This window comes from Zosterops lateralis (genome assembly GCF_965231275.1).
Source record: "Zosterops lateralis genome assembly, chromosome: 12".
Classification (NCBI taxonomy): Eukaryota; Metazoa; Chordata; class Aves; order Passeriformes; family Zosteropidae; genus Zosterops; species Zosterops lateralis.
In genome coordinates this window covers 5,403,035-5,430,864 of record NC_139772.1, presented here as the reverse complement: position 1 = coordinate 5,430,864, position 27,830 = coordinate 5,403,035, and the positions used below count along the sequence as shown (strand labels likewise).

Below are 27,830 nucleotides of genomic sequence, written 5' to 3'. Positions count from 1 at the left end.
AGAATGAAATGAAAAGATGCCAAAAGGCAGATATGTTCACTAACAGGAACAAGCTTTGTTTAAGGCTGCAAGAGGCACAAACATTGGCAAACTGACAAATATTTACAAAATATCACTTGCAAAGTGAAACAAACATTTAAGTTGGGCAAAGTCAAATGTGCTGAAATGTCTCTTCCACACAAATAGAGGCAGGAAGACTTTAGGCAGCTCTCCTCACACAGGGAATGCCATGATCTTTTCAGGCTATAAAGCCTGCACAGAAACTCTGCTTCTTTATTAATCTGTGTGGAAGCTCCCACCATCCAAGCCATGTGCTAATGGGAATGCCATCACTGCTGCAAGGTGCACTTGAGCCAATGCTAACAGAACACAGGAAAAATAAACACACGGGGAAATCCAGAATATCTTCCTGATCCAGTTGTGTGATTGCACAGAGCTTCTTCTGTCTCTTGGTTTCCCAGTTTGTAAAATAAGGAAATAAGCATCCCCCTCTGACAAGCTTTTTAAGTCAAGGAATACCTGAGATACTGTAGGACTGGCACTTTAAGAGTGTTATGCATGATGCTACACAATATCTAAACCACTTTTCTCAGGAAAGAAGGATTTACCCATCACATACAGGCACCACACACATTTCACAGTATACTCCAAGGAAAAAAAAAAAAAAAGAGCAGAAGAAAAAAATCCACTGAGTCCATTTAGATTTTCCATAAAAATCAAAAAGGTGTATGCCTGGCAGCTCCTGACAGCCAACGGGCACTGGGAACCTACAGCCCTCTCAAAAGCTCAGCTTAAATATTTCTTGGTTTTGACCCAATAAATTCTGCGAAGAAATGAGTAAATGCCTCACTTCAGTTCTTATCATCTCAACTTCCCTCTCTTCCTGGCAGCTCAATAGTGAATTCATTAAATTTCATTAAAATATACATCTGGTTCCTGCTTTTACAAGGCTATGAAATCTGCAGGTCTTTGCAGACCAAAATCAGCTGTTCCCTGTTCAATCCATCCCTTCTGGCACATGGACTCCAGATTTGAGTCAAAGATCCCCCTTACTCAGCTGACAGTCAGCAGGTTCCTGGGGTATGAGCACTGGTTCAGCTAAAGATTGTGGAAGATTAACCTTGTCTTGACAATGATGAAGTTTGGAACTGTGGTACCAGAAAACTACAACTCCCATAAGACATCCTGGCAGTCAGGGTAGAAGCAGATTACATGTCAAAGGAACCCAAAACTTAATTCGGTTCTAAAACCACAAACTCAAGAAGTCCAAGTAGAAACAAGATACTTCATTTGCTTTCCTCAATGAAGGATGAATACTTTTGTGATGATAATGAAATTTGTTCTCAGAAAATTCCATAAATCATGTTTTCTATTAAAAAAAAAAATTTAGAAAAATCTGTGGTAGAAAGTTCCAACAGTAACTGGATCTCTTGCAGGATGCTCCATGCACTTGCCTGGTCTGTGTTCACTCTCAATCACACGTGGCTGGATTGAGTTGCACTGACACTGACAAATATTCCTTTTGGCAGATCCAAAATACATCATTTTGACTTGGGAGAGGCTCTGCTGGGACAGGTTCACAGGCACTTGACATTTCATCTCAAGGCTACAAAGAAGCAATGTGCTTCTTCCTTCTTCCCTCGAAACCAAATGGCTGGGGCTCTTTTCTTGGATGTGGAAAATTGAGATTTAATTCCCCCCCCTCCACGAGTGTCAGTAAAAAACTCTTGTAAATGACTGCTCACTGCTGGCCACTCCCAGGCTATGGTCTGTCAAAGTCTCCTTTTTAATACTGATAAAGTATTCTACATAATAGAAAGTGTGCAGTGCCTAAAACTGCCCTGCACTTTGTAAGGCACATGTACAGACCACGCTGGGAGGTGAAACATGATAACACTGGGATCTCATTGTCCTTCACTCCTGTAATGTAAAGTTGACAAGCTTAGGAAATTATTCTTACCCTGAAAATGCAAAGATTACTAACTTTAAAAAATAACTAACTTTAAAAAATTACTAACTTTATTAACTTTATTAAAAGTTAAAAATTAAAATTATTAAAATTATTAAAAATTACTGAATTTATTAACTTTAAAAAATTACTAACTTTTAAAAAATAAGCACTTAACCTTGTTTGTAAAGGCTAAAAAAATCACCACAACCCCACTGTACAGACAGAGACGCTGCCACCACCAGCAAATCCCAAATCCCAACTTCTCCTTGGAGTTAGATAAAGGTCGTGCCTTTACCACCCTGATTCACAAATTTCTGTACCTCAACAGTGGCTATTTTCCACCTCCTGTGACCTTGAGAAATGCTGTTCCCTCCAGGCATGCCAATAGTTGTAAAACAGGGAGTGCAGTAGGAAATGGATATGGATAGAGTGAAAGTGATTCTGTTGTCCTTTCGCACACCCTCCGTGAGATGTTGAATGTGTTTGAATGTGATCCATCAAGACATTGATCCCTTGGGGAAGTGGAGATGTGTAAGGAAACTTCAAGTGCTTTCTAACCAGAGCTACCTCCAGGAGAATGTACTGAGCAGTACAGTAAGAAGATACATACATTATCGATAGTCCCATGTCATGGGACAAGTCACAGCAGAGGTGAGGAGAAATCAGATGTGTTCTGGGGCTCTGGAGGTTATACAGCCACTCAAAACAATTTCTCCTTGAAAAGTCTTGAGCAAATTGCTCTGTTGTGGTCTCTTTAGCTACCCTGTGCTAAACTCAGCCGGAGGAAAAGGATAGAACAATACATTTTAATAGAACATTTTACAAGAAACACTGCAGAGAGGATATTCTGCTTTGAAGCTGCCAAATTCCATAATTAAAACAAAAATGTATGATTAGTTATGAAAATTTTCTGCTTATGTTTAAGACCCAAAGAATTAAATCAAAATCCTTAAAAGCCATCACTAAATGAAGTAAATGCAGGAGCTGGCCCTAGCAGTGAAGTCTGTCACCAACACAGGCTTTATCCAGCTTAAGCCACTTCATTCTTTGATCAGAAAAGAGTGACTGTGTGTGGGTTTATTTTAGAAGGCTGGCAAGTGTCTCAGCTAGGACAGCTGTGTGCTCGGGGCTCCTCTCAGGAGTAATCCCACTTTCCCCTTCCCCCTCTTGCCAAAGCCCAGGGTCTCACAGAGGTCCTGCCAAGTGCCAGGTGACATTGCTGCCCGCAGAGCTGGGCACAGCAGGAGATGTCACAGGTTTGGGGTTTGCTCACGAGTCTGCTGCACAAAGCAGCATCCAGGCCAAGGAGAGAGTGCTATAATCCCCTCATTTGCTCCACTCCTCACTTCCCAAGACCACCAAGAGATGCCTCCTTCAGGCTGTGTGGCCTGTCAAACTGGGCAGATGCTGGAGAAGGCACCTTCCAAAGGCACTGCCTCTGCCTTGTTCTCACCCTGGAAGCCAGGCACACCTGCCCCACCCTCAGACAATTTGCACACCACTCTTGTGAGTCCAGGGCTGCCACATTGCCAGCAAAACCAGCTCTAAAAGAGGGAGTTTCTCCCTCAACATGAGGTCAGGCTAAAGGCTCAGGAAATCCATTCCATGGCACACAGCATCTCAGAGCATGGCCTTTTCTAGATCAGCCCAAGCACTGAGTAGTAAGGTGCAAAATTAGACTCAATTGTCACTAATTGCAATACAGGACCAAGGAGCAAAGCCTTTGAAACCTCCACAGTGATCTGCCCTGTGGGTGGAGAGGAATAAAGAGCCCTCACATCTAACCCACAGGAATCAATAGCAAACCCTTTCAGACCCTGATGGTGACAGGTTAGGACATCTCCACCTGGGCAGAAGTGCTTGCAGGATCACGCCTGTGTTTAGCTTTTGTTTTCTAAGGAGGGATTTATTGAACGTGAAGCTAAACATCTTGCATAGATGTTTTACATGCTTACTTTCACAAGGTCTGATTTTTTGCAGTGCTTATTGTTGGTGATACAGGTCTTCAGCGATGGCATTTTGGATTTAAGTCAGATCTAAATTTGATTGGCTAATTTATCAGTTCACTTTCTAAAGAATCTGGGACCAGTGGAGCCTCTAACCATAAAAAATGTGACACTGGTCTTTGATTACCAGCTGGGATCTCCAAGCTCTTTTGGCCTACAAAGCGACAGTTTTTCAAAATATACAGCAACTAATATTTCATCTCAGCTGGCAAGGCTCCATAAAATGGTTTGGACCTTACAGTGCACTTAAACCCTTTGATAAACAGACTCTATAGATTGAGCAGATGGTGGTTCAGGAGTTCAAAATGCTCAAGTTTCCAGCTGAACATAAAATAACCTGTAGGCAGAAGCAGAATAACATCTGAACAGGTTGGAACTATGTCTGTGATAGTCTGTTCTACTTGTTAAATGCTGGGGGAGAGCTGGTCTGAAACAGGGACATGGGATTGGTTGGGATAATCTATTTCTATGGGAGAAAACATCCAGTCCTCTACAGGCACAGAGCAGCTGCATCATTGAGTAGCCCTTTTTACAAGCCAGCCTGGTTCTATCATGACAGCATTTGGCTGTCATGCTCCCATCACTTCATTTGGAGGGCTGTAGGCAAATCTAATTGCTCCAAGAGACAGACATGGAGATTTAATCTACCTTTTAAGAGTATTTACAACGACACCGAAGATTTAACCTCTCCTCGTTACCTTTCAAGAGGAGATGTCTGCAGAAAGACAGGTCACAGCCATGTGTAAGAAAGCCAAGAGCTGACTGGCTTTTAAGCTGAGATACAAAGATAGAAAAGAAGCCAAATTCTGCAGGCTGCCACTGCTGAGTGTGCACAGTGTGAGCCACGGCTCCCCACGGAGCCCACAGATCCAAAGCTTCCACGAGGACAAAGTTCAAACTCATTTCACATCGGGGGAGAGGTCTGAAAGATTCACCTCAACCACACTCCTCCAGCATTTTCCTTCTCCAGGACACAAATGATCTCTTGGAAAACATAACTAGCTGGGCAAAATGGGAGGTGCTGAGCAAGCCATGGCTCTGTGCAAGCCAAATTTCCCTCCTGGGGTTCTGCTGCCCCAGACCAAGCTTCTCCTGCAGGAAACTGCCAAGTGTAGCTCCAGGAGCTGCCAATTTCCAACTAGAAGAGCTGAAAACCTTGCACGGGTCTGGACAATTTGATCCTAAAATCCCTCACTCTCTTGAGTTGCCTCTGTTAAGTCGATGGATCTGCTTACCTGGGTGCATATCAGTTACAGGAAGAAAGAACACCAGTGCTGAATGTAACTTAGTGACAGCGGTTGCAAAGGGGAAGGAAAACAAAGAGCTTCTCATATGCCAAATATTAAACCTTCCATTTGCGTGCTTTTCTTCCTTACAGAGCTGGATTTTGAGTAGCAGTGACAGCAGTTATAGTGCCCAACAGAAAAGCAGGAGTTCTGGCACCACATCATCCTAATATAAAAAATATTAACTCAGGCTTAGTAACTGTACAATTTCCTGGTGTTCTTTTAAAAATTGGGAGGAAGAAAAGGATCTGTGTCAAACATGCACATCTAATGAGTCCCATGACCTAATCTGGGAAAGACTCATCAGGAGACTGAAAAAAGCCAGACATGAGGCACTACACAGAGATCTGCTCCTTATTGTTGAATTTCAAGGCATAAAGTAAGGTACCTCAAAATAATTACCAAACAATTTGTTACTTTTGAAAGCAGAAGCTGTCTATGATATTCTCTCATACATTCGATATCCTCAATTAATTCAGTCCTCAGCAAAACCCAGAACATCAACATCCAAGTACCTCTCTCTGCTACAGCTCAGGCTATCAGCCTAAGGAATAGTGGAGAGAATCTTTGATAAATTCAAAAACAAACCTCTTGTTTCTGGTAGTCCTTCTTTCTCCCCTTAAATTAGCTAATGTGAAAGTGAGACTTTTTGTTTTGCTTAAAAAAAAAAAAAAAAAAAAAAAAAAAAAAAAAAAAAAAAAAAAAAAAAAGAAAGGCAGGAAAAATGAATGTTTCCAGAAATTAAATGGCAAGTTGTGTTATTTTTAGGGGGTTAGATGACAGGAGGCATCACATTTGAAAGTACTCACTTGATCAAAGAGCCCTAAAAGGATTCAGCAGCACTGAGAACTATATATCAAATAGGATTATGACAGAATTAAGGGACTGAGCCATTTATAACTTAGGGCAGTCTCCCTCTTTGAAGCCTGCCTTGGTAATTGATCCATTTTTCTATAAACCAGAACCATAGCATTGCATTAAAAATCTGTATCTATTCCAAAACTATCAGCTTTCTACAAGATAATCAGGGGAAAAGGTAACATTTGTATGTGACACTAGAATTTTCACTTGAAAAGGGAAATAGTCATGACATCTAAACAGAGAGAACATTTTTCTATCAGCATTACCGTGTCCAACAAATTCTCTTCTGCAGCATGTCGAAGCACCAGTTGTGCATTAAGGGAACATAAATCACACAAAAGAAGTGGAAACTATTGTTTTGTGTTAGACAAATTGAAAAGGATATGAATGCATCAGTGGCACTTATTTTATTTCTTGGGACAAACAAATAGTGCTGAGGGGAAATCTAAGGCACACACAAATCAGTTCAGAAGCTCTTACTCTTGCTTTTGTTTGTGGGAACACTCCTCAGGAGAAATCCTGGCCCTGGTGAAGTCAAGAGCAAAACTCCCAAAAAACACCAAAAGCATCTACAAATGTCAATGGACTACAAGAAGCAGCAATCCTTTGTTTGGCATTAAGGTATCCCTATATTCATTAATTTATTGGATGCATTAGTGTAACTGAAGAGAAGGAAAAATTCCAGCTACAGGCTCCAAAACCCATCACATTTATTAAAGCTCTTTGTTCAGTCAAGCCAGGGTTTTACGGACTTAGCACTGCCATGTGTCTGTATCATCCCACAGCAGGCAGGCCCCACCTTTTCAGATGATGCAGATATAAATAGGGCCAACGTTGGCATGCCTGAAATTCAGAGAATATTTTCACCACTTAATATAACTGCTGGGAAAAAAAGTTAATGGGCTGACTTGTAACAGGCACTTTGCTTTATTGTCTGGTGGCACTGACCTCCCATCATTGCCTGGGACAGGAACCTCATAAACCAAAGTTCAGAGTGAGTAACAAAAATCTGCTCCTTTCTCCTTTGCTTGTGGGTTCATCTTAGCAAGTCCCCGCTGCAACTAAATCCATGAGACTGCCTAGATGCATCTCTGCTTACATGCAGGTATTAACAGGGAAAACAGGACTACACAGCTCTTTTAGTGAATCATTCATCCACAGTCACCTAAATTTCCACTTTTATTTACACATAATGGTATGGTTTAGCCCATTTTATGGTGTCTCACAGCTCTGTTATCCAAAGAGAGCAGAGGCTGTGTTGGAGAGGAGATTCTCCCCTGTTATTAATAGAAGGTGCACCTGGCAAATTCTTAGCTGCTTCTACACATATATTGCATGTGCACACACAACAAATGGAAAAACCTTCACTATAAATGCTCTTATGAAGTGGCAAGGATGTACATGGACTGATTCATAGGTGAATGGCAACTGCAGGCCATCTGCAGCTTTACATCCCAGCTTTTCCACATTTAACTGTTATATATATACTGTAATACAAGTTAAACTACTCACCTGCCATCAGAAATTTTAAGAGTTTTCTCTGCTAATTTAAGCAGGTGCAGAAACAAGATGTTAGGGGCTGCCCAGTGTGCAGCCAGACTTGAGATGGGGCACTTCACAACAGGCCAAAATTTGCCTCATTCTCCAGGTTTTCTTCCATAATTAAAATATTCTCCTGCCTTTGAGGTGAGGAAAAAAATCACACATACACATTTTAAATATATTTAAATGTGAGGAATTCTGTGGCTCCTCTGATGGATTACATATTTCCATTTAGAAAAAAACAAATAGGAAATTTTGAATCTGAATAATCCTTCTTTCTAATGTTGGAAAAATGGAAGTTTCTTCTCAAAAACCATGAAAAATTGTAAGGTTTCTTAATCTGTGCCCACATATTATTCACTTAGGTTCCCAGCCAAATTCATCCTGAAAGTCAGCAAAATCTACTCAACTTCATATTCTTACACTTCAAATTAATTTTTCCCTCCTGCCTACTCCAGGGGTAAACAAACACCATTTGACCTTGTGCTGATTTCTCTGATGAATTTCCCATTTAAGCCCATTCTGAGGGGTTTAAGGGGGATATATGAGATCCATGGCATTCGTGCAGGCCCTTTACACAGGGTTGGATTTCTCCCTTACCACACACTACCACGCAGAATTATGAAAATAATCCTTTCCCAACCATTCACTTCAGCCCCAATTACCACAGAGCCCATCACAGCCAGCTGAGTTACCCTAGCAGATCCAATCTCCATCATGATCAACCTAAACTCCGCATTACATGTTGTCTGTGTTCCTCCCATTTAAAAATATTTACATAAGCTTGGGTTTCAGCAATATTTACAGTTACAAAACAGCAATTTCTGTCAGGACAGCTCATCCCAAATCACGAACCGCTGCTCCAAATGTCACAGAAATTGTTTGGCCATGGTTAGTTTGTTAATTCTGTGTTCTGCTTGTTTCTCTTAAACCCAAATGAAACCTGACTTGCTTATTTATTTATTTTGCTAGAAGCCTTTCATTACAACACTGCTTTTATGGGGAAGAAACAAGGGTTGGTTTAACTTTTTATGAACTTCTTACCTCATAGCTTTAGATAGCAAACTCAGTCCCACAGTGTGAGCTCAAGCCCACAAACCCTACACCTGAAAAACTCTGTGGAACAGCTGACAACTCATTCCCACACTGGACCACACCAGCATCTGCTTCCAGGGATGCAGGGACACTGCACATGGACATGGTGGCAGGCCTTTCACTCCATTTCTCCAGTGAAAGAAGGGATTTAGGAGGAAATCCCAGACCCAGAAAACAATAAATGAGAGGTCTGCCTTCAACTTCAGTGCACTCAGTGATAAGTCTCCTGAGTGAGATTAGCCCACATTTAATGGGCCAGCATTAAGTTTCCTGCACTGGTGTTCAACAGGAGCAGTGTAAAACTGTGAGCTTTGCAGAGGGCTGATTCTGTGGCAAAACTGATGCAAATTGCAGGGAAATGTTGTTATTACACTACACACAATTACACTATCACCCAGAGACTCCAATTAACAGTATAGTCTCATTGTACAGTCCTGGCTTCAAAGGGAGTTTGATTTAAATAGACAAGGCAGGTAACTGAAGCCTTAGGATATACACTGTACAACTGAGAAATGAGGCAAAAGTAATTAAGTGACTTGACCAGGATCATACAGGAAATCTTTGGCTGAGCCAGACCCCGATTCCCATTATGCTCAGCCCTTGCCTGCAGCCATAATTACAGCAGCATTCTTCTGCTCTGACCTCAGCCGAGCTGCAAATGCACACACACGTCAAAGGCACGGCCCCAGTCCCTTCATCCCTGCTCCACAGCGCTGGGAAGCAAGACAAAGTCCCAAGAAAAGAGGAGAAATGGCTTTCAAGTGTATTTCCACACCTGCTGGGGTGTGATCCACGAGGCCATCTGCCTCTCCACCCCAGCACAGGCACAGCATCCCCCCAGTAACCTCACACAGCTCTGGGTCCCTCATCCAGCCTGGCTGGGCTTTCAGCAGCCACCAGCTAATAGCTAATCCAACAGATTTTATTGGGTTAAAAACACTCTTTCATATGCTATAGATCCAAGAAGACCTCTCTTCATTTTTTAATTTTTTTTTCTTTTTCTTTTTATTTCCTTTTTGCATTTCTTTAGTGATTACATTTTCACAGGAAGTCCACTAAAAATTATTAGTGGTGGTTTGGGCAAATGCAGCCTTGAAAACATTAATTGACACTTGAAGCTGCCAACATTGTAAATTATCAGGATCTGCTGTAATTTCAAGGAAAAAAAGAAAAGGAATAAAACGGGGGATTTCAATAACTTTCCTTTCTTTCTTCCTTTTAAAAATTACATTAGGATATACCTAATATATTTCTTGCCCCAGTTTCCACTTCTGATGTTGTCTGTAAGGATGCCAAAAAAGCATAATTGAAGGATATAAGTACTTTTCTCCCTTTTCTCCCTTCCTTTTTGTAATTGCTACCAAAGGAAAAGCTCTCCAATGCAGTCAATTGTTAAAATTAATATGAAACAGTCCACTCTAAAATCTGGGAACACCAGACCACCAGCTACTAGAAACTGCCACAGTTCCACAAGCACTTACTGCAGCTGAGCTCTTCCCCAAAACCTCTGAAAGATACAACAAAACCAGACCTGCCAGCAGAAGGTCAATTGGCATGGGGAGAGCTTGTCTGTACAAACAGCACAGGCACAGCATCTCTCAGTTCCTCAGAGCTCTTTCCTTTTTCTTACTGATTTTTGTAACAACAGATAGGATGTAAGTCCCTGGATCAGCAGGTTGACAGAGATCCACCAACAGATAAGTGGTTTTAGCTTATCTCCTGTTAATCCTGCATTACTTAACTCACAAATTAATTCTGATATGGTTGATTGAAACAGAAGCTCATTGTCTTGTGTGGGGATCTCTGTACCTTTTTATTTAATACAGTATTTCCTCTTTTGGTGAGCATTCACTAAAAAATGAAGTCCTGTTACCTTCTAGGACAATTTTATAGTCCAGGTAGTGAGGAAAAAAGCTTTGAACATGTGAATCTACTGCAAAAAAGCAGTGCTGGGTTAACCATGATCATCAATATGCTCTTCTCCACACCCTCACTGACAGAAAACTATGTTTAAAACTGTAGGTGACAACATCTCCTCCAGGCTGAACACACACAAATTTCCCCAGTTTGGTGGGGAGTAGGGAAACAAAAAGTTTTTGCCAAAGCTTTTCCCATTGAGCTACAACTTCCTGTACACCCCTGGTCTCTGGGCTGTGCAAACTTCATCACCTCACCCATAAATCACCTATGATCCCATGTCTGGAAATTCTGTGCACACACTGTCCTGCATTTGCCTTTCCCCAGGTCTGTGGGCACAGGTGCAGTTACCTGTAACCACAGGAAAACACACAGATCAAAAATATACATATCAAGGACTTACAATAAGAAGACAAGCCACCTAGGAGAAACATTACATATTTAAGCAAGTTATTCATTATGAATGAAAGGCAAAGACTGCAGATTAATTATCCCACTCTCTCCTCCACTGCTGCTTAGCGAGATGTGACTCTCCAGAAAGGCAACACTGCAGTATAATTGTCTTAAAAGCTCTCTGTAGCTTAGTGAGATTTAGCCTGTTAGTGTGATAAATCTGCATCAAGCAGAAGCACAGAGGGCACCAGCAGAGCTCAGGTGGTGTGTGCTGCCTCACCACCACCTTTTCTGAGGTGTTGTCACTGTGGCACAGCTCTAAGACAGAGAGATCCAGAGGTGATATTAATTTTACATGGTGAAAGCCCAACTTGTATGACTGATTATGTTGCTGATTTAACCTTAGCATTCAGACTTAGCATATTTCAGGGCTATCCTTTACTCAAGCTTCTGAAAGCAGGAACTGTATAAAAATGTTCACATTTTCTTAGCAGGCGAGTTTTCTGAGATTTATAGTGACATTCCAGTTTGTTTATCGATCTGTTCACAACGAAACGGAAATGAACACGTTGCTTCCCCCACACCTGTGCCCAGTGCCAACACTTTGACACGCCATCAGGTGAGCTCAAAGCACAAATTCCTTCAAAACTAAAACCAAGACTTCATCCAAATCTTTTAGATTAACATTACTTGCAAAAAAAAAAAAAAAAAAAAAAAAAACAAACGCTACTGACTTTTTTTTTTTTTTTTTTTTTGGCAGATATTTACTACTTTCTGATTCTACTGAGTGTCAGAGGAGAGGTTATCATTTTCTCCCTGAAAATCCAGCCACTTTTCTGCTGGGCTGCTGGGTTTTGCTTGAGAAAAGAGCGTGCCTTTTATTTTGTTTTAGTACACTGCTGCCATTATGAGCGTTTCATAATTGCCACGAACTCCCTGGAATCAGTTGTTTCTACAATTAGTGACTGATTACACACAGCACTAAACATTGCAGGCAACAGTTCATTAACTCCTGGTACCAGACAGCATGAAAGGACTCAGGTTTAATTCAATCAGCTTTGTCCAGAGAACTGCACACATAGCATGTTTGGGGGGGTGGTGTTGTATGTGTGTGTTCAGAAATATTCCTGAACTTCAATATTCCCCAATCCTGACCTGAATTAAATGCATCTGGATTTATAGGTGGACTAACCAAACCTTCAGATCTAGATGGCATGAAACACTTCAGATGAATTCTCCAAAATCAGAGAGATTTTCTCCAGCTTTGGCTGATCTGTGGGTTTCCCTGTAGAACAACTGTGACACTGCTTCACATTCACCTGTAAAAAGCCAGCTGAGGACTAAGGGTCAAATGATTTCCTACAAGGAATTATTTCACAGCCTGTCTTTTTGAAGAGCATCTATAAATACACCACAATTAATCCAGATATTTGTCTCCTTTGGATTATGATCCAAATTCATCACATGATGGGCACAGGATTTACAGCACATCACCTCTGCTGCCAGCTTGGGGAGCAGAGGGAATCTCTGCACCCACAGAGCCTTTCAGGTATCGACCTGGGTGTTAACAGGGCCAAAAAGATAGCGACAGCAGCCGGTAAAAAAAACCAATCAAACAACATCCATTGACAGAACTCACCAGTCCCCATGGACTGGCTGCAACTTCTCAGTTTCAATGTCCAAATATAGTAGGGTAATCACAGGGCTGATGTATCCGCTGTCCAGTCTCCACTTATCAGCACTTTTTTTCCTTTTCTTTTTTTTTAATCATAGAGATTAAAGGACTAATTCCAGAGAGGAGATTGGTGGTAGAAATGAAAGCAGGAATAATAATACAAACAATAGTAAGGAGGATTTTGTTTTTAAAGAACAGAAAAGAAATGCCTTGTTTAAGCATGCTGAAGTCAGATGAAAAATTCCCATTGACCTCTCAGGGGGTTAAAATCAGGTTCTTAAAGATGTTACTCATTGCCCCAGGAAATGCTTCAATTCATTTATGATAAAATCTCTTCCAAAAGAGAGCTTTAGCAGTAAAAAAAACTCATGTGTCGTCTAGGTGGAACTCTGTTATTCTGGCTGAAAATCAAATGTCATCTTCAAAAGTCCTAAAGAGCCTCTCTCAGGCTGCATTGAGTTACTACAGATGACTCTTTATCCAGAATAAAATCATAATAACAAGCTTGTTCACCATTAAAGTCAATAGAGTCTTCCAAAAGCAAGACTTTGTGTTGGTCAGTTTTTAAGACCTTAACATTGTTCACTGTCCAAAAGTGAGCCTTCCATGGCCCAAGGGAAACCTTAGACCCACTCATAAGGAAAAAAATCAACCCCTTAAGCACGTGGTGTGGATGAAAAGTGTGATGCCAAATATCTTTCCTACAAGGATCTGCATTATGGATGCACAGACCTGAAAGTTAGTCCTGGCTGTTATTGTTCTCTTGGCATGAGCAGCCAGTCCCATTTCATGCCTCACATACCATGGAGCCAGAGCTCAAACTCAATGCTATAAGTGAAGTAATAAACAGATTTGTCTACTTTTCAGTGAAAGGCATTCAAATGAATGAACTCCAAAACATCAAGTAGAGACAAACAAAGGTAGTACTAAGAAAGCTGTCCCTTTTGTCTGTGGTACTTCTTCAGTGTGCAGGGAAGGTTCTTAAACCACTTTAAATCAGTGCGTGGTGTACACATAATTTAAAGTCTCATTGTCTCTAAAGTGACTGTTGAGAAACTAAAGGAGAGGTCATGGACTTCAATTCCTGAGCAAAATCCATGTGCCCAAAATAACTTCTCAGAAAAGACCTAATGTGATAAAGAAGAGGGAGAGGCATTTGGTTCCAAAATGGAGGGAAAGTAAATCAGTTCAAGAACAGTAGTTGGAAACTCCAATCAAAAAAACTGCATTTGTTAAGAATTTGGCCTTAGACTTTAATTCTGTGTCTCTGTAGTACTATTTATTTTTCTTTTATTTTTGAAAGCTATCCCTCCATGAGTAACAGGCATCCAAAAGAGAGATAAAAGTATGTTGCAGATTGAGAAACTGTATTAATACTTACTGTATGGAAGCTGTAGAAACAGAGACATATTTTCCAGGCTTTTCACTAATTACAACCTCTTACATAACCACGATTGCCTGCTAGGCCTGGACATATGTTATTATAAAGCTTTCCCCAACTCATCCAAGGCTATAAACCATGGTTAGCAAATAAAACTCTCACTGAAGTTTCATGTTGCCTGCCATGTAAGCAGAGGGTAGACGACCTCATTAAGAATGCACATGACCTCTGGCTGATGTGCTGGAGCTGCCACAGGCTGCAAAGGAAGGCGCAGACACGGTTGGATTTCTGCTTCCGTCCCAATCTTTAAACATTGGCTACTGCTGCTTTAAATATTTATAGCAGATGCAGGAAGTGTGGCTTGAATATAATGGAAAGAGAGAGATGGTGAGAAACTCATTCTCTCCAACTTTTGTTTCACTTTAATCCCTGGTTGCTAGAAGTCAGGAATTTTGATACGATATGTTAGTGCTAACAGTGGCGGCTGTAGACTTAGCAGGCTCTGGGCCCCTTAGCATAGGGTTAAATGTCAAAAGCAGAGGAAGAAGCTGTCTGCAGTGAATGTGAATTAAGTTTTCCCTTTCTCAGCAAACCAGAAAAAAAAAAAAGGCAGAAACTTCTGTAGCACTGCATTGTAATAGCTAATGTCTACTTCAAGACATCATAGGGACAGTCATCACTGCTGCACTACCTGTGAAGGAAACCCCTGGTACCATTGGGGACTGCCTTTGTTTCCAGGTGTTCACTTTAAATCTCATCTTGTCTCTCTAAGAGTCTACCATTTATCCCCTTCCCATTCTGGCCTTGCCACGTATGACATAAATAAAACATTATTAATTATATTAATCAATAATGATGTATCCTGTTCTTACAATCAATCCCATTCATTACGGCGGAATCTCACGTAATTATGAACATATGTTAGCAAGTCAAGCTGGTAGTTTAGAGCCAATAACAGTTATTAGTCAATAATGATTCTCCCCCTTCCTTAGAGAGAGAGCATCTTTACCCAGTGAGCTCAAGGTTCCATTGGAAGAGGAGCCAGCTGTTCTCAGAGATGGAAGTGCAATGCTTGAGCATGAGAAAAGTCCCTCTGAAAGTGTCACACTGCTCAGATGGGCAGATGTCACTGTCTGCACTCTCTAGTGTGGGAAACTGAGGCAGAAGAAGTTACCTGACAGAAACACGCTGACATGAGGGCTGGGAGTAAAAGCAGACCTTTCTATTCCAGCAATAGGAAAAATTCTTATCCAAAAAGCTTTTTCTAAGAGCAAACATTCCCTGACAAGGCTTGACTCCAACAAGGCTGTGTTACATTATGATGACGATGGAGCTGAGGGAACTGTAAAAACGGGGATTTTGATTAATTTTAAAAAAGAAGGGAAGATCCTTACCCTAATTTGTCAGTGGATTTGAAAGACTCAAGAACAAGTGAGTATTATTGACACATCCTCAACACAAGAACTCATAGTGCCAAGTTTATTTATCCCTGACTCTCTGGATGCAGGAGAAAGGGAATTTTGTCAGATTGAAACCCTGAGAGATGCCCATTATGAAAAGGCCAGGAGGACCTCAGGAAAAATCTTCCCTCTCCATGAGCATTGGAGAAGGCCCCATGACAGTATCTGCTGCTGAATTCTTCCAGATGTTGAGGATGGAGCTCAGGCTTGACTCCACAGCTCACTCTTGCCTCCTGTTTTACAAGAATACAAGGACACCCACAGGAAGATCTGCAATCACAAGACCAAACTGTGCTTTGGGTGATGACAGAGGAAAAGAGAGTATTGGGCAGAAAAGATTCAAAATTTACCTGTCTAGTTTTCCATTTGATTTTCTTTTTCTAGGCCAAAAAGAATATTCTCACAAAACTTTGGAAAATTACAGGATCAAAAGAAACATTTCTAGTCAAGCCATCCAGCAAGTATGGGAATTTACAGTGATTACCTTCTACTCTCCCCTGGGTCTCAAATGTGAGCTCCTGAAGGGATTCTCCTGTCTGGTGAGAGCTGAACATACCCACACATCATTTTCCACAAAAGTTGAAAGCACTGAACCTTAAAACCCCTGTTATCTGTCACATTTTGTGAAATAGGCCCCAACATAGAAGTCACTGGGGAAAGGATACAACAGACATATGCAGACTAAAAGGAGTGATAAACAAGCCTTTAGGAAAACAAGATAAAAAGGAACGCAGAAAAATTATAAAGTGTAGAGCTGATAAAAGAAAAACTCTGCATTTGGAAGATTCAAAGTTTCATGGCAGTGCCTACAATTATTAGACTGAAAAATTCTAGTCTTATTTTAAAGCAGCAAGTTTTCTGAGTTTGAATAAAGGAAAATTATCTGAAAACCTAGTTTTGCTTAGACCCACTCCAGTTGGTGATTTTTGCGTAAAAAAAAAAAAAAAAGCTGTGCAGTTTTCAATGACAAGAAAATAAGCACATAAGGTTATAATTTCCCTTTGTTCTGCATGAGAAATTTCCAGAGAAGATGGAGCTGCTGGTTATTTCCATCCTCTAATTAAGACACATAGCAATTCTGTTTGGCCTGACATACTCTCACAAGCAGTACAGGCATGTAGCATGTTAGAGATAGTAACTGGAACAGCTTCTCTAAAAGCCTCTCAAATTATACCAAAAAGAACACTTTGATCCTTTCTGACCTACCAGCGAGCTCCCACATTAGTATGAAAAGCCTGACTCTAAAACCACCTGGAGACCTTGGGTCACCTGGAGCCCTTGGCTCCTCTCAGTCTGGCTCTGGCTACAAGACACAGAAATCATCCAACACAAGATGAGTTCACTCGTTTTCACCTTTTGGCCATTCTGCTGCATGCAACTGCTTGTTCTAAGCCCAGAGAAGCTGGAACTTCACACAACTGGGTCACAAAGTGCCTGCATGAGCTTCCACCTGAACTCAAAGCAGAGCTCCAGGGGTCAGGACTAAGATTATGAAGGCTGATAATGTAAAAGTGCAGAGAACATTGCTGCAACTGCTTAATGATGTGAGTAACCCCACTAACACATGGAAATCCTCTGTGTAGCATAAGAAGCTGCAGTCGAGTCCCTGTCTGGCATTTGCAATTCTTGGGCAGCATCTCGCATTGTTAATTTTAACTGTACTTTTGCAAAGTGATTCACATTGCTGTTCTAGGCCATTTAGCAAGCCAGGATTGCATGGTAAATCTGAGCTATTTGGGACTCCTGCTCCAAGAGGGTTCTCCTGGATTTCAAGGAGAGAGCAGATCACACACAAGGTGCAGTGGTTAGGCCTGGAAACAGCAAAACCAGCCAAGGTCCCAGAGTTCCAGTGCGACACCTGAAATTGCCTCAATCTGCACTTTTTGGGGGCTGAGGGAGACCTACAACCCCTCAGGCTGCTTCTGGGGAAAGTGAGAGAACCAAGACCTGTTGCCCTGATTTTTCTTGCTGTCAAGTGTTTGAATCTTTGCAGCCTGATTCTCACACTGTCTCATGTAAATTATATGTATTTTTAGAAATTATCTATGTGTTTTGCATAGCTCTTCTCTGAGAGAAGAACTTGACTGATGGTCAGAGTGACCAATGGAGTCATGAGGTTGTAACCTTCTTTGGCCAATCCTGGCCTTCTGTAAAAAGTGTATATAAGTTGATGGAGTCAGAAAAATAAAGCAGCTTTCCATGTCTTGACCTGCTGCTGCCTGCTGTCCTCTGTGTGGGTCTGCACCCACGTCACAACTTGTGACCCCTCTATGTGAGGTGGTCACAAAGACCTGCTGGGAATGGGGACAGAGGGGACAAGGCATTGCACAGTCATGTGTGTGCTGCTGTAACACTTGATCCTGCCCAAAGAAGTGCACTGGAAAGGGATTTGTCTCCCTACTCTTCTCACATCAGATTCATCTATATTAATTACCAAGAGATGTCGTGCACACCTCCAGCCATAGGAAGATGCTCCACACGCTGCAGAGTGTGACTTTCTGAATATCCTGGTGACAGATGTGCTCTGCCAAAGAGCAAGGCCTTTAGACCCTGCCCAGGTACCAAAACAAAAACACTGAGCTTAGCCACAAGAAGAACTACAGAGGAAAACAGTATTAATAGAGTTAAGCTGGAGATTCTTAAACTTCCATTTTTATTTTCTCTGGGGTTCAGATAAAGGAGGTCAGTAAGGCAGCCAGTGCTTCCTGAGCTTAGTGCAGTTCAAAACCTGCAGTCCTGTGAGCAGGTGATCACTTACATTTTCTTCCAGGTGACCATGTATCCAAGTATTTACGCAGTCAACAAAAAAATTCTGCATTTCAGGGCATGGCCCAAATTCTTACCCTTACATCAGTCAGCATAATTAATAAAACTCATGTTCTTGTCTGTACAGAAGAGTTTTCTTTAGGTCTTTGTGTATAACCTCAGCACAACAGATCCAAGGCCCTCTGTTGAACCTTTGCCAACAGGGAACAGTTTTGTTTATCTCCTCACCTCAGTGACTGTCCCACATTTTTTATTCTCTCCCTAAATTTCCCTCTGCACTAGTTTATATTTTAACCTTTGACACTGAATTAGTTCTTGGCAGTTTCACTTTTCAGAATGAAGCAAACAAAGAGAAAATAATTTACTTGGGGACAACAGAAAATAGTTAGCCCTTTTATAAAACTTTTGTCTTCTAGTGCAGGAGTTTGGGAGTGAGGCTTTTCTTCTGTTTGTTTTTTATACTAACCAAAGCTACCTAAGGAAGTCAGTTTTACCTTGAAAATATAAAAAAAACCCCCCACCCAAACCCTAGATTTCTAAACAAGAGCTATTATTTTTTAAAAAAATCTCTATGTAGAGTTTTTCAACACACTATCCCTCCACCCCCCATATGAAAGTGTATTATAAGTTTTTCCTTGTGGAAAAAACAGAGGTTTGGAACAAACTGTTCCCCTAACCCAAGTGACTCAAGTGTTATAAGACCCTTATCATACAACCAGAGTAAACCACCAGGACTGGCAAGAGCAGCACTAAGAGCTGGAGAAACAAGTTGGGACAGCACTGGGCTGAAAACCCACATTGTACAAGGTACAGTAGGGAGCACCACCCTACTGCTCTGGGAGCTGCAGCAAGAAAAGGGGTTCTGATGAGGAAGACTCTGGTTAATGATTTCACCTGAGCACATATCCAGAGGAAAATAACAATTTTAAGGAGAGTTTGATGGGTGTCCTTCCACAGGGCACTTTACAGAGATTAGCAGAGAGATAAGTCTTCCTGCCCTTCCTTGTAAGTAGGGCAGGAAAAGGCCCTGGAGATTAGGGCACAGTGTTTGTTAACTGATAAGCTTTGCTTTGGTGGACTATAGAACAAACCTCTTGGAAAACACCTAAAAATCTTAACTTCTAGCTGTGCACTTGGGTACACAGACTCAGATGTGGAAAAAAAAATTAAGGCAGGTGCTTGGAAATGTAGGAATGAAAGAGAACTCTACGCTTATTACCACAATCATTCAATCTTCTGTTCTTTGAGCATTTGGGATTGGCAATATTGCTTCCCTGATGGGCAGAACTGCTCATTAATATACGTGATACATCTGCTCCTCCATGTTGTACAGAGCAAGCAAAATCAATTCTGATTGTGAGTTTGAGCTTGGAGTGTAATAGAGACTATATCTGAGTTCAGTAGACTGAGCCCAATTTCCCCAATTCATAAAAAACATATGCTGTGAGATGATTAAGATGTGGTCCCCTCTTTCATTCCTATCTGCTGAAGTTTCACACGGAAACAGGGAGTTTTTCAACTCAAAAATTCCACACCTGACACCCTGGCTTTGCTCTGCAAGTGCCACTTACAAGTTATCCTTGATGTTAGCAGTCTGCAGTCAGGTACCTTTCCTTTATCAGGACACTGCCCTGGTGCTGTGTGTGTCACCCTGCACTGACACCTGCCCCATGGGTCACACAGCCACCAGCACCTCACAGGGAAAACACAGCACAGCATCTCTTTTCCCACTGTGCTGCTAAATTAATGTTTAAGTTATTCCAGGATCCAGCAGAGTATGAGATGACACTTTTTGCAGATGCCTTGGCTGTTCAGACACCTCAAGTGTGCCGGTGTAACCGTTTAACTGAATGGCATTCACCGGGAGAAAAAAAGAAAAGAACATCTTAGTAATACTGCTGCATCAGTTATCTGGTGCTTGTAAACCTGCCTTCCCGACCTCTTGACAACAAGGGAAATCAGACATTTTCACAGCAGTGGAAGAACTTCTACAATTCTGTTTTATGCAGAACTCCACTTCAGGCCCTAAGGACCTGCTTTTTCATTTTATTGCTGGCCTTTTCTCTTCACCCTGACCTGCCTCTGTATTCCCAAGGTGCTCAGCCTTTATCTCCACGTAAAGAGGGCAAAAGCCTGCTATTGCATGTGCTATTCTGACAGGGAATTCCTGTCACAGGAACACTCGAGCACTGCTCCAACCTGACAACGATATCTCCCTCAAAAGTTATTTCTGAGCACTCACTCCATATTTAAATGCACCAAGTGATGTGTTAGCTGCAGAAGAGAGAGAAAAGGAATAAAGGTCAATAATTAAATTTTTTAAGAGCCTGCAGCCTACACGTTATCATTTGTGTGTTAGAGGTTGCAAAATCTTTTAGGAGTCAGTTGCTGTTACTCAGATAAAAAAAACTGAATACATGTATGTAAAGCCACAAGATCAAACACATTACACACTGCTCCTGGCATGCCAAAACCAAAATAAAGCCCCCAGAACTTAAGGACAACACGTACACAAGGATTTGAGTGAACCTCTTAATGTCTAACATTTTAAAAGCAAAAGCACCTAAAAAAGATCAACCCTGGTAGCAATTTTTGCATGTAAATTTAGTTTACCTGTTTATTTACCTACACAACCACGTTTCTTCTGTTTGGAATGTAGTTCTACACTACCAGTGTTGATAGATATAAAGATTTTTAAAATTTCACATATTAAATACTCACCTGAGAAGGAAACCTAATTTAAATAATACTTCACAAAAGGATGTGGAATAACAGTCAGGCACTGATTTTCTCTTCCATTTTGGTAGGGTGTTGTGTGCTGTGCTTTTTTGCTTCTGGTTCTTACTGTGCCACAATTGCTTCCAGAGCTGTTCTACATCTGCAACACAAACCTAAGGCAAAACCAGCACCAATCCTTGTGCTCACTCCAGTGGGCTCTGCATCATGGAGGCTTATGCAGAATCCATCTCCTGACTATGGGATCAAGCTGGGACACAATAAATTGTCACAAGCCTGCACTGGATTCACATCTGTGCTCCTTTAATGCTGCAGCTTCTGGTCGTGAATCCCAAACCAACCACAGGGCACCACAGTCAGGATCAGGTAAAAACATCATGACCCAGTGTCATAAGTCATTCTTTTTACACAAACAGAATCCCAAATACCAACTGATTGTTAAAAGGCCACTTACCAAGGTTTATTAAGTACATACAACATAAATCCATTTGGCATGTAATTAATTCAAAATTACATGAGCACTAAATGTGCAATTAACTCTGCGAGGAATGTTTAGGCCTTTAACTGGCATTTACAAAGGAAGCTACAAGTTTATTAGCTAGCAATTTATTGCTAAAATACCGGCAATTCCTGAGTATGTTGATTGAAATCTAACTTACTATCACTGTATCGTTATAGGGCAATTAAGGGTCTAAACAACACTTCCAAGTGAATTAAGAAACAATGAAAGTTTCATGCATTAATAGAAAGGCTGTTAACCACACCACCAACAGGTCCTTTATCAAAGCCCAACAAGTGTCTTTTTCCTCAGCTGTGGAGAACCCTTTCAGCCATACCCCAACACAACATACCCCAACACATCCCCAACCTCCAAGGGGATATTAGGGATCTGCTGGCAAAATCCCACTGCTGTTGCCAGACAAGTATTCCTTGGGACACTGCACATCAGATTTTAGCCAAATAGCCATAATTTAGGCCCTCTTTTGAAGCATGAATAAAGCTCAGCACAGATGCTGAAAAAGAACAGAGCAAACCAAAGGAAGGGTGTTACCAATCCCTTTGTCTGGGAAGTTTTCTTCTTGAGCCCAAGAAAAAGCAAAGCATGTTTGCAGCAGGGAGGAGCAAACTGACACATCCCCTGCCCAGTCTGATCTTCAGGCCCTGAGCCTGGTGGGCAGACACATTTTATTTATCAGCAATTCACTACAAGGTGGCACAGAAGTGTCCTCAGAGCCTGCACAACAGAGGAGTCTTTGGGGTTTTTGTTTAAGAATTATCAACAAAACTCCAGCTCAAAAGGCAAACACTAGTTGACAAATCAGCTAAATCTGGCAAAAGTTTGGATTCAGGCCCAAGGTTTGTGGCCTGGAGCTCTTTTTATGATGAACTAAATACTGAATCTGAGAATCCACAAATTTCTTGAAAATATGTACTTAATATGAACTTGGAGCCTAACCCCATAGTCCAAGTCTATTACTCAAGTCTATATACTCTCCTGGCTGGATATCCAGTTTATGATTACTCTTTTATCTCTGGAAAGCATAATCTGTCCATAGCAATGTCAACAGACAGCCATCTGCAGCACATATTTTGCTTCCACTTATAACCTCCACCCTGTGATTCTCCTCATGCAAACTAATAACCAGCTCCCACGTGCCAGGACTTGGATCCCTGCACCCATTCCCTGCTGCAGTCCTGAGTCTCACACAGAGAAGGCAATTCCAGCCAAATGTACACATGACAACAGAGAAACCTGCTCCCTTGCCTGGGCTGAGCAATGTTTTGCCATCTAAGATTTCAGCAGCATTGGGCTTCTCACTCTTTGGTTTGCTCTTCCCCTCCCAATCATGAAATTCTGTGCCATCAGTGAAAATTAATCCCTCTGCATTTTGTGGTAGAGCAAAAGGTTGGGAGGAGCCACAGAAAAAGGGAAGGGACAAACTGGTTCAGGATTATCTTTTAGAGCAGGGGGTCAGGATCTTTTGGAGGATTGAGACATTAAAATAAAATAAAGTAAAAGAGGAAAAAAACCCACTCCAACTGATAAATAAGACAAGTCATATGTACCCAAAACACAGCCAAATTCCTTGGCACTCTCCTTTCTTTCACTGGGATCTCTCCAGCCAGAACAGGCAACACCTCTCCCTGCCCTGCAGTGAAGCAAACAGCTCGAGGTGCCACAGCTGCCCTGAGACCACCCTCAGCTGATGCCTCAGATCAAAGACAGATGTGAGATGCTCAAGAGCACTTCACTGCTCACATGGCTCCACAGACAGGCTCCACCACCTCTCCAGCAGCCCTCTCTAGGGTAAAGTATCCATAATTCAGTGTTTCCCTTCTATTTTATATCACAGATTTTTGTAGCAACACAACAACTCCACCCAAAAAGCCATGGGTGCATATTTCAGTTTGATTAACTCTTTTTAGCTGGAGCTGTCATAACTTTTCTGGTTCTGCTGTGTGGTCAGGTGTTGACCAAACAACAGGAACCTTCTAAAGGATCCAAAGATGCACAGGATTTAAAATCTGCAGAGAATAGAACAGGCACTGAAGGCTTTGAGCACACAGCAGCCAGACTGAAACAATTAGACTTTAAAGCTTCATATGCAACCTCCCCTCCCACAGAAAACCATGATTAAATCCAACACTGAGAATAATCTAGACAAAAGAAGGAAACGTGTTTATTGATTTTTTTATTAATCTCTTCTTAATTTCAGTATTCTGGGGAAGGTTTGTTTTTTTTTTTAAGGAGCTTCACTTTTTTCCATTCTACGGCAATTTAGAGTTAAATGCAACTTCTGGAATCCCAGGGCTCCAGCAACTGTTACTGTTTCTCTTTAGAAGACTCTGAATGCAAATGTTACAGGTGACATTACTTTGAAGTTCTATTCTTAGCTTTCCAGTAGATGTTTAATGACATCAGAAAACATTATCCAAGGCAATACAATTAAGCCTTCTCTAAAATCCCTGAACAAAAGGTGTCCAGCACCAGCCAGACATCCCAGGATGCTGGGAGCTGTCAGGTCCCCCCTGCTCGCCCACGCCTTGGTGGGGGCAACTCAGAGCAGGCTCAGATTTCACTTCTTTAAAGCTGATCCCACCCTGGACACCATCAGTTGTCACAGATTATTCTCTCTCCATTTTTTACAGTAACAAACTCGCAGTTACCAGGTTAACTTAATAAAAAACAGACACTTCAGGTAATGGGAGTTAACAGAGAGAGAGGCTGGTACCCTCGAAATATCAGGATTATTGACCATCAGGGGGCTCAAACCACAGATTGCTTTTCCTGATATGAAGATTATGGAGCAGACCAATGGAAGACACAAACTGTGGTGCTGTCCTAGCAATTTCTAGTCCCAGCTTAAACACCATTTTGCTTGTTTATGTTGAATTTTCAGCATAAAATTACATTAAAGCACATTGGACTAAGCTTGGGGTGCTGCAGTTATTTTACTCAGGGTCTGCACCATGCTTGGAGTAGCTGTACACCAGGACAAATACCCTCTGCTGAGCTTTTGTTTTACATATTATTACTGCTAATTTACATGCAATCTCCATTCAGGCCTGGCCAGGCCCTATTTTCTCAACCTCCACCTGTTCCTGTGTCACGGGGCATTTGTCTCTGAGCTGGATTGATGGAACAGTGGGGGGAAAGTTGATGGGGCACTTCCATGGAGATTCCTAAAGCCCAGTGGATGCTGAAGAGGGGTTTATATGCACAAGTATATTCACAAACAACAGCAAGGGAGCAGGATTTACTGGTGCCTGCCACCAAGCCCTGAGTTATGATGAGGACTGTGTCAGTTGAGCTATTTTCAATGTTCTTTTGTTTAGGGTTGATTAGAAGTGCAGTCTGAGCTGTGCAGCTCCCACTGGCAGCCTGATAAATACAGGCACAGCAGCTTTGTTGATTGTCCTCCTCTCCATTCCCTTTCACTCCCTCCCCTTAAAAATGCATTTCCAAAACTGCTCCATTCATTCTGTAGTCAGGCCACCAAAGGAAATCTGAATTTACTGGAAGGCCTTTAGATTTCACAAGGCTATTTAGGGAAAGTAAGAGGAAAAAGAAAAGTCCCTTGGGAAAATCTCATCTGAAAAAAAAAAACACCATAGTGCATTCAGAGAAAAAAAAATCAAATACAAACATTAGGCATGAATATACCAACATGCCACTAAATAAAAATAATCCTTAGAGCTTACACAGAGCTTTTTGACTCCACAAAGCAAACATTAACCAATTAGTTAAAGCTAAAACACAAGCACTAAGGTCAGCTATGCACTAAGCTGCTGCACTGTAAATCTGAACTAAGTCCAGAGACTTAAATCATCGTGCTTTGGCTTTCCAGCAGCATGGCTGACAGCAGACCCTGGCCTCTGACTGGGCACAAAAGATGTTCTAAACTTTCAAAAGCCATTTTCTGTGCACATGTACATGCTGTGTCTCCCTAGAACACGACTACTTGTCTACTACACACATTCCTTCTGCAGATATTTATACATCCAGGATGTGTTTTCTACTTTCCCTTTTTCTACTAAATTTTATAGTGAATAATACTTCTGGAATTTGATCACACTCACACAAATTCAAGTAAATGCTGATGATTTCAGAGCATCCACTGCATCACCCCTGTGCCCCTCAGCAGCTCTTCAGAGGAAGCAATTTCTTTGAAGCTCAAAGCTTAGCAGAGTCAGTAAAAGGAAAAAAAAATCTCCAAAGCAGCTTACTGAACTTCCAAGTTCTCCAGCGCTAAAACAAACACGCTTCTATCTCTTTAAATCTGCTTCCTCATAACCACAAACATGTATGTTTTTCATAAAGCTCTGGAAATTGTACTGGGCCCAGGGGAAAGTACCAAGTGGAAACCCTGATATCCTGAGATTAGAACCCTACTAGTCCTGAGGTACAATGTGCTGTTTGTAACAATTATAATAATACACCTGTACTACCATTGTCAGTGTGGAGTAGCCACATGGGGTCTCATTAGTATTGTATTAGGACTGCATGGGGAAACGGATAATGGCCCATAATGAAAAATGCCAAATTTTCTATATAATAAAAATGAACTTGATTAATGAAAATCACTTTCAGGGAAAGAGTTACAGCGTTGTTAGAAATAAAAAATGATGTATTAATCCGACACTCTTACAGATGGTCCCAACCTCCTGACAACTGCTATTCATTTGAGATGCTATTAGCATGCATAATTATGCTAATTAAGTTGTAATTAAGCACCAATTCTTCAGAGGGCTTTTTTTGTCTATCATTTAATACAACTCAGCTTCAAAGAGTGCTTAAAGCTTTACAGTGTTTCATGAGAAAGGGGTTCCCAAGTTTCTTAGCAAAGATTCAGCAGCTGAGCTATGGAACAGGGCCTGTAATCTTTGTTTTGGTTAAAGGGAAAACAGCAAATTGAAGCAGGGTCTGCCAATTGTTGATAAAATAATTAACATTTTCTGCTAAAATAGCACAGTTCAGACTAGGACAATTATGAAAAGGAGAAAAATGGTATAATTATCAATGGAGCCAACACCAGTGGACTATTATGGCTGCTACCCCCTAATTTGAAAAAAATAATTCATTGAAAAGTAGATTCCCGTAAATAATAATAATGGTCCTGATTCAGATACTCTTACACATACTGTGTACAGTCCCTCATTCCAAGACTACTCCTGCAGGCCTAATTTAAATAACAGGGCAAATTGCATCAGTTCAATTTAAATTGATCTGAAAATCAATTTAATTAAACCAGGGCCAATCTCAGTGTGAACACTCCTGCTTCATTTTAACTTACACCTGTTTCCAATTGATCGAGGATTTGATCCAGTAGAGGAGTTTGGATAAAGCCACTCTTATTCCAGGATTTCCACTATTTTAATGCACCTTTCCTGTTTGAATGAGGTTAAATCAGATGCAAAAATAACAATCTTTTTTGACAGCTCATTACTAACATTATTATTCACACATTTGTGAAAATGAAAGAATTGTCTTAAAAGCCAACAGAAACCCAGGTCCCTGTTTGCCAGTGCTGGCAAATCCTTCCCTTCTTTTTGGAACAGGATTGGGTAGTACTGTGAAAGCCATATTCTCATAATTCCACATCTCCCTCTTTCTAGCACAGTAGATCTGTGCTCCTATTTGGGCAAAACTCTACTGTCACATTAAGCCAAAGGAATATTTTTATTTTTAACTGATTCAGCTGTTTTCTTGTGTTATGAGCAGAGCTGAAATGGCAAAGAACTACTTTATTTTTTTTTTTTAAGGAAAAAAAAACCTCATGATAAAAATATTAAACTATGTACTGTACGTGCAAGTTGACATTGTGAGTATCCAGGCTTGGCCAATTTCCTGGGACCCAAACATTTGGCTCTAATCCTCATTTAAACAGCCTAGAGGACCAAATAATTTTGCTTTCTTTTTACTTCAGACCCCATCCCAAACATTAAATGCCTCGCCAATAAAACCTAAAGCAATGTAGTATTATTTGCCTCACATGGAATACTAAGCAATATATATAAAAGCATATAAATATTTTTTTTTTTTAAATTAAATGGGGAACATGCACTGTAAAATCAAAAGTCTCTGCACTAATCTTCGGATAAACACAAACGGTTGCTGTTAAGAAAATGGCCCAGAGGGGATTATCTAAAATACAGTTACACTGCTGACAACTTGGCTGTCTCTTTTTTATTATTTTATTGTATTCTTATTTAGAGCTCCATTCTATCATCTGCTGCAGTTTCAGATTGGTCTTTACTTC

At 41.1% G+C, this 27,830-nt stretch overlaps 1 long non-coding RNA gene across 3 annotated transcripts in view; it reads right to left on the bottom strand.

The window, feature by feature from the left end:
- LOC310914366 overlaps positions 1-5,336 on the bottom strand; it is a 51,954-nt gene extending 46,618 nt beyond the window's left edge. For all 3 annotated transcript variants that reach the window (XR_014591013.1, XR_014591014.1, XR_014591015.1), the window contains exon 1: positions 5,193-5,336. This is a non-coding gene — a long non-coding RNA (uncharacterized lncRNA). The remainder of the gene's footprint in view (positions 1-5,192) is intronic.
- Between the last annotated feature and the right edge of the window lie 22,494 nt (positions 5,337-27,830).